This window comes from Psammomys obesus, unplaced genomic scaffold (genome assembly GCF_907164565.1).
Source record: "Psammomys obesus unplaced genomic scaffold, mPsaObe1.curated_primary_1811, whole genome shotgun sequence".
NCBI lineage: Eukaryota > Metazoa > Chordata > Mammalia > Rodentia > Muridae > Psammomys > Psammomys obesus.
Genome location: NW_026596125.1, coordinates 3,994,242 through 4,003,976, shown reverse-complemented (window position 1 = coordinate 4,003,976; position 9,735 = coordinate 3,994,242).

The window sequence follows — 9,735 nt, the reverse complement described above, 5'->3', positions numbered from 1 at the left end:
CCCTGGCTGTCCTGGAATTTCCTTTGTAGACCAGGTTGGCCCCAGACTCACAGAGATCCTCCTGCCTCTGCTTCCCGAGTGCTGGGATTACAGGCCTGCACCACCACCACTTGGCTTTTATTTTTCTAACACTAATAGTTATCTGCCAACCTCCAAATGGAGAGAGATGGGCAGTCACACACACAAGAGGCTTTAAAAGGCTTGCAAGGTGTTGGGTATTTCTGGGGAGCCAGATGGTCTGATGGCAGAAAGGCAACACGGTTCGGGTCCTGGAAGGCCTGAATGGGAAAGGATTTGGGACTCTGGAGAGTGGAGTCAGGGTCTTCATGGTGGAGACAGGTACAGGGAGGTGGGAGTGGAGCTCTGGGCATGGGGTAAGTGGGAGGCTGCTACCATGATCTAGGCAAGGCTGAATCAGAAAGAGTCAGTACTCTTGACCGGGAGGGCAAAAACCTCCAGACAGAGCACACAGAGGGTTTGGGGACTGGAATGGTGCCAGTGTTTTCGACTTGGGCAACAGGTGGTGCCATTTCCCCAGAGGAGCAGCTGGAGAGGGAGAGATGGCACCTTCAGATTCAAACAGGTCCCAGCTGAGGTCCCCGAAGAACAAGCAAAAGAGAAAACATCTCAGCCCCCACACGAAGACATAGAACTGACATATACACAAATTCCGCAGTTGGCACAAAACCTCTGTTGAAGCAGAGACGCGGCGGACGCAGGCAGTGTGGGGGCGGAGTGCTGAGGACTGTTATCTGGAGAGGAGCAAGCTGTTTAGAGAGAGCTTTGGAAACCCAGCATGGAGGCTGGGCTGAATGCAACCCACCCCGCCCCCCACGGGCCCAGGATGTCACACACGGAGACTGAAACAATGAGTATTCAGAAGAAAAGGTGTGCAAGGATATTTTAGAGAATTCATATTAAGGATATATATGCATATTATGACAAGCATTTTAAATTCCCCTTCAACTATTAAAACCAATTGAAAGCAAAATAGAAACTCAAAGAAAAAAGAAGCTCCTGCCTTCTGTAAAACAACAACAAAACATTATTAAACAAAACCAAGGAAATGAATGCCAAATGAAGAGGATTTGATTCAAAATATGTGGGGACACAGAGCCAACCCATCCAAGTCCAGACGCTGGGCACAGACTATCCTCCCTAGAACAAAGTGTCACGTTCCTAACAGTTTCATGGAGTGGTCCTCTGGGGGTGGATGGGTAGATGGACATGTTATCAGATCCGACCAAGGATGGGGGGAGTTGGTGAATGCTCTGCAGCGTCTGCTCTCTCACTCCCGATAGGATCTCTGACTGTTAACGGGGAACATGGTCGTCTGTACCATGTAGCATCATGACTATATTTATCTGCTTTCCTTGCATGTAGGCATGGCCACGTGACCAAACTCGAGCCTGTAGGCTCTGAGTAGAAACCGTGGGGTTTGTTCTTTTAAAAATGTCATTGAAATAGAATTTCCACACGATGCAGCCACTTGAACAAGCATGATTTTAGGGAGGCTTGCCAGGCACGAACATCCTAGCACCTGGGAAGGTGAGGCAGGAGGATTGCAAGTTCCCAGAGAATGTCTCAAAGCAAACAAATTCTGCTTTTATTATATTCACCGAGTTAGACAACTACCAACACAGTCTTAGATCGTTTCTGTTGCCTACAAAAGAAATGCTGAACCCCTTCTCTGTCACTCTCCAGTCCCCAGCACCTCCAATTCCAGATAACCGCTAGTCTGCACTTCGGCTTTACAGCCAGGCTTACGGTGAACACATCTGGTGAGTAAAGCCACTCGCTAAGTGCTAAGCGTTCTCCTACGTCTCTCTCCTTTACTTAGCGTGTTTTTGAGATTCACCCGTGTTGTTGCCTGCAGGTGCTACTAATGACACATTGTCTGGAGAGGACCCGTTGTATTTACCCATGCATTAGTGGGTGGATATTCATCTGAACTCGACTTTGGTACTGTTTGTTTGTTTGTTTGTTTTATTTTATTTTAATAATTCCGCTTTGTTTGTGTACAGGTCTTTGAGTGGGCACATTCTCGTGGGTAGATACCCCAGAGGAAAACTGCTGGTTGGTGAGGTTATGATACAGTTCTGTGGTGAAGGCTGAGGAATTCTCAGAACTGTGCTGCCCCCCTCCTGTTCCATGTCTTTCAATGCACTAACTGTTCAAGAATGGCTATTTTCTTCTTAAAGAAAGTATCCTCCTTCCCAGTGGCAGAAAGTGAATATAAGACAAATTTGGAACTGTCTTGGAAAAGATGGGAAATGCGCGTTAAGCCTGGAGGAATAGCAAGCTGGCTGGAGCCGGGGCAAAAGAGGCTCAGCCTTCATTACAGTTCCCTGTCACCTACAGCTGGGTCTAATCCTGATGTCTATGGTTGTCGTGGGTTTGGTGACATCTCTATAGAACCAAAGAATGTAGAGAAGCCACTCAGAAAGGTGGAACCAATGGAGAAGCTGTTAAAGGAAGAGACAAGGTGGGCATTGGCTGTGCCTGTGCCTTAGGGTCATCTATCCTGTCTCAGATAGCAGCCTTGTCTTTCTAAAAGGTCTGTTTTTGTGAAGCTGGACAGGGAAGAATGAGGCATCACCAGATTACAATACAGACTGCTGAGTAAAATGTGTCATCCTGAGCCACACTGTCATCCAGGCTCTGAGAAGAGATGCAACAGCACACGAGGCGAATGGAACTGTTGGACATCACTGTGACATAACGGCTGGGACAATGCATTCTCACAGTCCCTAAATGTCTCTGCCCTATTTTTAAATAGCTCAGTCTCTTGAAACAAGAGTAAGAACCAGAAGGAGTTCTGGTTCTGGAAATTATTAGAGAAATGTACAGCAGAAGAGAAACCATTCCAGACAACAGAGAGGGGTTCAGACAAATATCCAGGGGAGATGAGGCGGAATCAGAACTGACTAGCCAGAAAACCATGAAAAGCAAAACCATTACAGAGGATGTAGCCTAGCCTCAAGGTGCAAAGACAGGGATTTCATGCAGACGAATCTCTCTTTGACAAGTAATAAGTCCATGTGTGTATAGGCATCCTGGGGAGACAATAGAGAGCTCTCAAACCTGGAGTCCGAAAGCCAACTATTTCCAGATTTGCCAAATACACTTACATGATCTGGGTAAACTGTTTAAACGTGAGTGGTGGGGCGAGTGAGGTGGCTCATAGGCTAAAAACACTCGCCACCAGACTGGATGACCTGACTTCAATCCCGGGAGCCCACAGGATTGGAGAGAGCAATTCACACAAGTTGCCTTCTGATCTTCACACACACACACACACACACACACACACACACATACACACACACACACACACACACACACACACACCGTAACTTTAAATGTAATAAAATTCAAGACACTAACACATTTTAGTGGATCTCAGTTTTATTTCGGTTGCTGTAATAAAATGTCCGAACAGAAAGCAACTTGGAGAGGAAAAGCTTTAGTTTAGCTGCAATTTCAGGTTATAATCTGTCACGGCAGGGAAGCCAAGGCCTCAGGAGCTTCAAGCAGCTACTGACATCATTCCGCAGCCAAGAGTGGAGAGAGATGACTGCATGGGTGTTTACCAACGCTCAGACCACTTTCTCTTCTATAGAGTTCAAAGTCCAAACCCAGGGAACAGCACCACCGGTCTGGGGATGGATTTTATCATTTTACACACACACACACACACACACACACACACACACACAGAGAGAGAGAGAGAGAGAGAGAGAGAGAGAGAGAGAGAATGCCATCTTCACAGGCCAAACTAATCTAGGCATCCCTCACTGAGTTTCTCCTTCCAGGTCATTCTAGGTTCCGTCAATGTGTCAGGTTGACAACTAAAGCTCAGCATTACATACACAGAAAAACGGGATGGAATGGTCTCTCAGGAAAGGCTGGCACAGCTTGTATCATGAGGTTCTACTCTGTGTTTGGGGACTACAGTGGGGGGGGCAGGTAGGCATGGTGCCATTGGCAAATCTCAGTGGAGATGTGAAGTAGGCAGTTGGAAGTGCAGTTCTGAATTCTGAGAAGTAAAGTAAGAAAGAAAAATCAGGGAAGTTCCAACCTATTGGAGATGTCTTTAGATGAAACCATGGGGGGGGGTGATAGTGAAGGAGCAATAGGCCCTCCCACTTACAAGTCCAACCTAACCTCCATCTCCTTTGTCTTATTAGCATCCATCACACTTAGATGCCAGATCTCATATCATACTGATATGAAATATAGATACATTTTAAATATATCTAGCACATTTAAATATATGTAACACATTGTAAGTGATAAATGCTAGAGTAAATTACTTTGTCCTTCATGAAACTTATCTTCTCCTAGTAAGGACTGTCAACAAACACATAAATAAGGAAACTGATAAGCTAGATATCTGCAGACTAAATGCCAAACACTGTCAGAAACATCCAGGGGAGGAAAGTCCTCGCTCTGTAGGTAGCCATGCAATAGCGTCAGAGGTAGAAGATGGAGTAAAGATGGCTGTCCCAGAGAAAGTGACGTGGAAAGTGACTTGATCTGTCTCCAGCACTGATCAGGGTCCTCAAGATCTGCGCTTTCACAATGCTCAAAACTCAAACACTTCTCAAAAGAGTGACTGGGAGTTGTCTAGAGCAAAGCTCCTTTTTGGGGGGTGGGATAGAATCTTTTATTAACCACAGCAGTCAATGCTCTGATGACTTCCAGTGCACTCAAAGGCATGCAATGTATCAGTCTGTATGTGCCAATTTAGAATAGGTTGTTGTTATTATTATTGATTATTTGAGAATCTCACAACATGTTCCCTGGTTGCACTCATATCCCAGCTCTCCTATGTCTACCCACCCCTAAAAGAAAAAGAAGAAGGAAGGAAGGAAGGAAGGAAGGAAGGAAGGAAGGAAGGAAGGAAGGAAGGAAGGAAACAAGTCCATTTTGTATTGTTCATATACTCACTGGAGCATGGTCAAATTCCTAGTTCCCAGCCCCCAAGAAAGGCTGAGTCTTTCTCTGCCTGTATGCGTGCCAGAAGCCATCAACTGAGGAGAGACTTTTGTCTACCCTGTGCCACCATTGGGCTGCCAGGAAGGGGCAGGGCCAGCTCTCCCTTGTCTTTGGACATCAACCTAACTTCAAGTAGCAGGACCACAGACATCTGCATGGGCTTCAGTGGTAACATGGGTCACAGACATCAACACAGCCCCCAGCCATCTCAGGCCCCCTGACCCACTCATGGCCCTCGGTGGCTGCACACACCATGGGCCCCTGTATGGTCTACAGATGCCAATTGCATTAGCATGGCTCCCGAGGCAGCAAAACCCAAGGACATCACCAAGGCATCAGGCAGTGGCATAGACAACAAAAGTCCACATGGATCTCAGGTTTCATTGCGGCCGGGGACTGCGGTATGGAACACAGACACTAGCATGGCCTCCAGTGGTATTATGGACCATGAGAGTCCTTCAAGGAGGTCCAATCCAGAAAGTGAGCCTTTCCTCATCTCTGATGTTGCCCAGAGCCAGGGGACTCTCAGGGGCTAAGTCTGCATCTGCATCAGCTCCCGGTTGCTGCACATCATCCCACTGACCCTATTGGGCAATGACAGCCTGTCGACCTGTCCCCACCCCACCCCTGCCTCCTGTCATCGCCATCCCATCTCCAGTTCCACCTCTCTCCAAACTGCATGCAATGCTCCATTTTTCTATCTTTCCCACTCCTCCATTCATGGTAGTGGCAGCCACCACCGCCTGCCACGAGGCACAAAGCTCTTGATTCATTTATAGATCCAGTTGACTAATGTCCATTGAGCAGGATTAAATTACATTGAGACTGCTTTGCAAGTCACCACTGGAGGATGCAAAGAGAGATTTAAAACTAAGATGCCTTGAGGCTGATGAAGGAATATTGGTGTGAGAATTAAGCAAGACTCATTGTCATTGTCAACATGATATATTGGGAAAGAGGGATCCTCAGTTGAAAAAATGGCCTCCATCAAGTTTGCCTTTGGACATGTCTGTGGTGCATTTTCTTGACTGCTAGTTGATGGAGGAGAGTGTTTTTCACTGTGGGTGGTGCCATCCCTGGGCTGTGGTTCTGGGTTGTACAAGAAAGCAGGCTGAGCCAGCCATGAGAACAAACCAGAAACAAATCAGCATTCCTCTGTGGTTTCTGCTTCAGTTCCTGCTTCCCAGTTCCTGTCTTCAGTTCCTTCCTTTGCTTCTCTCTCTTTTTTAATTTTTTAAAATTTTATGTGCATTGGGTTTTTTTTTTTTTTTTTTTTTTTTTTTTTTTTTGCTTTCATATATGTTGTGTGAGGGTGTCGGATCCCCTGGAACTGTTACAGACAGTTCTGAGCTGCCATGTGGGTACTGGAGATTGAACCCAGTACCTCTGGAAGAGCAGCTGGTGCTCTTAACCACTGAGCCATCTCTCCAGCCCCTTCCTTGCTTCTCTTAAGGATAGACTGTCACCTGTAGGCTAAATAAACCATTTCCTCCCCAGGTAGCTTTTGGTCATGGTCTCACGACAGAAAATGACCTAGGACAGTTTGTTATGTTGTCGACATAGCTCTCTCCTACAGGTCCTGTCTCTTTTGTAGACTCTAGGAAGGATGACAGAAGAAGATAATTGCCTCTGTTCTCTCCCCTTGAGGGTAGGTGAAGTGATTTGAATAGGGATGGGCCCCATAGACTCATGTGTTTGAATGCTTGCTCCATAGGAAGTGGCACTATTAGGAGGTGTGGCCTTGTTGGAGTAGGTGTGGCCTTGTTGGAGGAAATGTGTCACTGTGGGGGAGGGGCTTTGAGGTCTCCCATGCTTAAGCTAAGCCCAGTGTGGCACACAGTCTCCTGCTGCCTTTGGATCAAGATATAGAACTCAGTTTTTTCTCCAGTGCCATGTCTGAGTGCAAGCTGCCAAGCCAATAATGAACTAAATCTCTGAAACTGTAAGCCAACCCCAATTATATGTTTTTCTTTATAAGAGTTGGTGCTGAGGTCTCAGCCCTCCCTCTACTATTTACTACTTATGTAACTCTGAGCATTATCCTCCTCTAAAAAAGGGAAACACAACGTCTTCTTTGCTAGGCTGTTGTGAGGAATATATGTGGAAGCGTTTACGAACCTATAAGGCAATGTGTGAAGCGAGTCCAAGGTTGGCTGGAGTCAGTGGTCTAGTTAGGAGTAGCCTTGAGGACACTGAGAACCTAGAAAGAGGGGTATATCTAGGATTAGGGGGAGGGGAAGAGAATTCTGAAGAGGGCCATCTGGTTTGGGAACCCAACCATCGCAGACCTTGCTTCCCAAGGTTTGAGCCAAGGCCCTGAGAAGACATTAGGCAACTGATCTCTCTACTCAATCTCTCCATTAAGAGCTCGAATTCTAGCTCAGGCTTAAGATTTTTTTTGGGGGGGGGAATATTCATTTCCTATTGCTACAGTTAAAAAACATCTACAAACATCATGGTTCTCTGTCCCGTTTATAAAGACACTTGTAATTACATGGTCCCATCTGGCTGACCCTATCAGGACAGTCCCCCTATCAACTGATTAGCAATCTTGATTTCATCTGCAAACTTCATTACCCTGCATGGAGCATCTGCACAGGTCCGGAATTACATGCCATAAAATTCACCTGGCTTAAGTGGATAATTAAAAAATATTAGTACAACCAGGCACAGAGGTGCATGACTTTAATCCCAACATTCAGGAGGCTGAGAGACAGGTGGATCTCTGTGCACCTGAGGACAGTGGGGACTACACAGTGAGACCCAGCCTTTTGTGTGAGTGAATGCATGAGTGTGGGGGGGGGGCAGGGTCAGTGGGACAGCTCAGTGGGTGAAGGCGCTAACTCCCAAGACTCATGACTTGAGTCTGATGCTGAAATTCATGTGGTACAAGGAGAGACCCAACCCCTTCAGGTTGTCCTTTGACCTCATTTGAGCCATGGCATACAAGCATCCCTGCCCCTACTAAATACATGAGTGCATCTAAATGTTAAAATACGTACTAGCATATTTCTAGTTGTGCAACTGCCACCGCCATTGCTATATCTGGTTTTAGAACTTCTTATGACCCTAAAAAGAAATGTTGTGTCTAGTGACAGTTGCTCCTCACTCCCACGCCTAGCCGTGGGTAATTTCAAATCCTCCGCCAATTTCTCTGCGTTGATGTTGGCCTCTGGTAGACAGCTCATGTGAAAGGTGTCGTACAAATGGAGTCTTCCGTCTGTGTCCGGCCTCTCTCGTGGGCTGTAGCAGTTAACACGAATCCACGTTGCACGAGTTATCAGCATTCACTCCTTTTTATTGTCTGTGATCATCCTATGGTGTGTCAGGTGGAACTGTATCTCCACCGCGCAGGGCTGTGCTGACATCGATGCTGGAGTTTTTGTTAAGTATGCAGGTCCTGTTTCTCTGGGGTAAACACCCATGAGCAGGCACTATCTGATTTTCCCATGAGCACCACGAAAGGACCATGCTCACCAGCTGCTCTTAGAATTATGATCATTCTAGGGGAGGTGAAGTGATAAGCCCTCTGATCTCAACTTGGATTAATAACTAATATAAATAATTAATATCGAGCATTTCGAAAAACTGACCATTTGTACTTTGGTGAAATGTCCATTTCAGTCTTTTGACCGTTTTTACTAGTTATTTTATTTGTATTTAACCGTCTACTGCCCACACCCGCCTCCCTCCCACATCCAGCTAGTTTCTTTCCTGTTCTCTTATATTCTCCTTCTACTTCATATCTTCTACTTCGTGCTCACACGTGATTTAAAAAACCATGCAACTGACTTTTGAGTCTCGCTTATTTCACTTAACATCATATGATCTCCAGCTCCATCCCTCTCTTAAAAGCCACAAAGTTGAATTCTTTGTGGCTAAATAATATTCTACCGTGTGTATGTATTATTTTGCCATCCCTCCATTGCTGAGCAGCTAGGCTGACTCCATGACCTGACTGTTGTGAACAGAGTCACAATAAAGATAGCTGCAAAGGTTTCACTGTGTTGTGCTGACATTCCCTGGGCCTTAGATCCAAGAGTGTGATAACTGGGCCATATGACAGTCCTAGTTTTAAAGATTTATTTATTTTATTATTATTATTTAACAGTGTTCTGCCTGCATGTACACCTGCATGCCAGAAGAGGGCACCAGATCTCATTTTAGATGGTTGTAAGCCACTATGTGGCTCCTGGGAATTGAACTCAGGACCTCTGGAAGTGCAACCAGTGCTCTTAACCTCTGAGCGATCTCTCTAGGCCCCTGGCAGTTCTATTTTTAATCAAAACACACACACACACACACCAGCACTTGCTGTTTTCTTCTGTTAGTCATTCTGACTGGAGTGAGACTGACTTTCAATCTTGTTTTCATTTGCATTTCCCTGAAGATTAACGATGTTAACCATCCTGAGTGGAAAAGTGTCCACTCAGCTCCTGTATTCATTGATTGGACTGTCTGTGCGTTTGTTTAGCAAGTTGCTGTTGTTTAAACTCTGTGTGTACAGGTGTTCTGCTCACATGTCTCTCTGTGTGTCCGGTGTATGACTGGTGCCTGTGGAGGCCAGAGGAGGCTGTGAGATCCCCAGGAACTGGAGTTACAGGCAGTTGTGAGCTGCCGTGTGGTGCAGGACTCAAACTCTGGAGGGTAGCCTTTGCTCTTAACAGCTAAACCGTCTCTCCCGCCCCTATTTAGTTGTTTGTTGTTGTTGTTGTTGTTGTTGTTTTGTTTTGT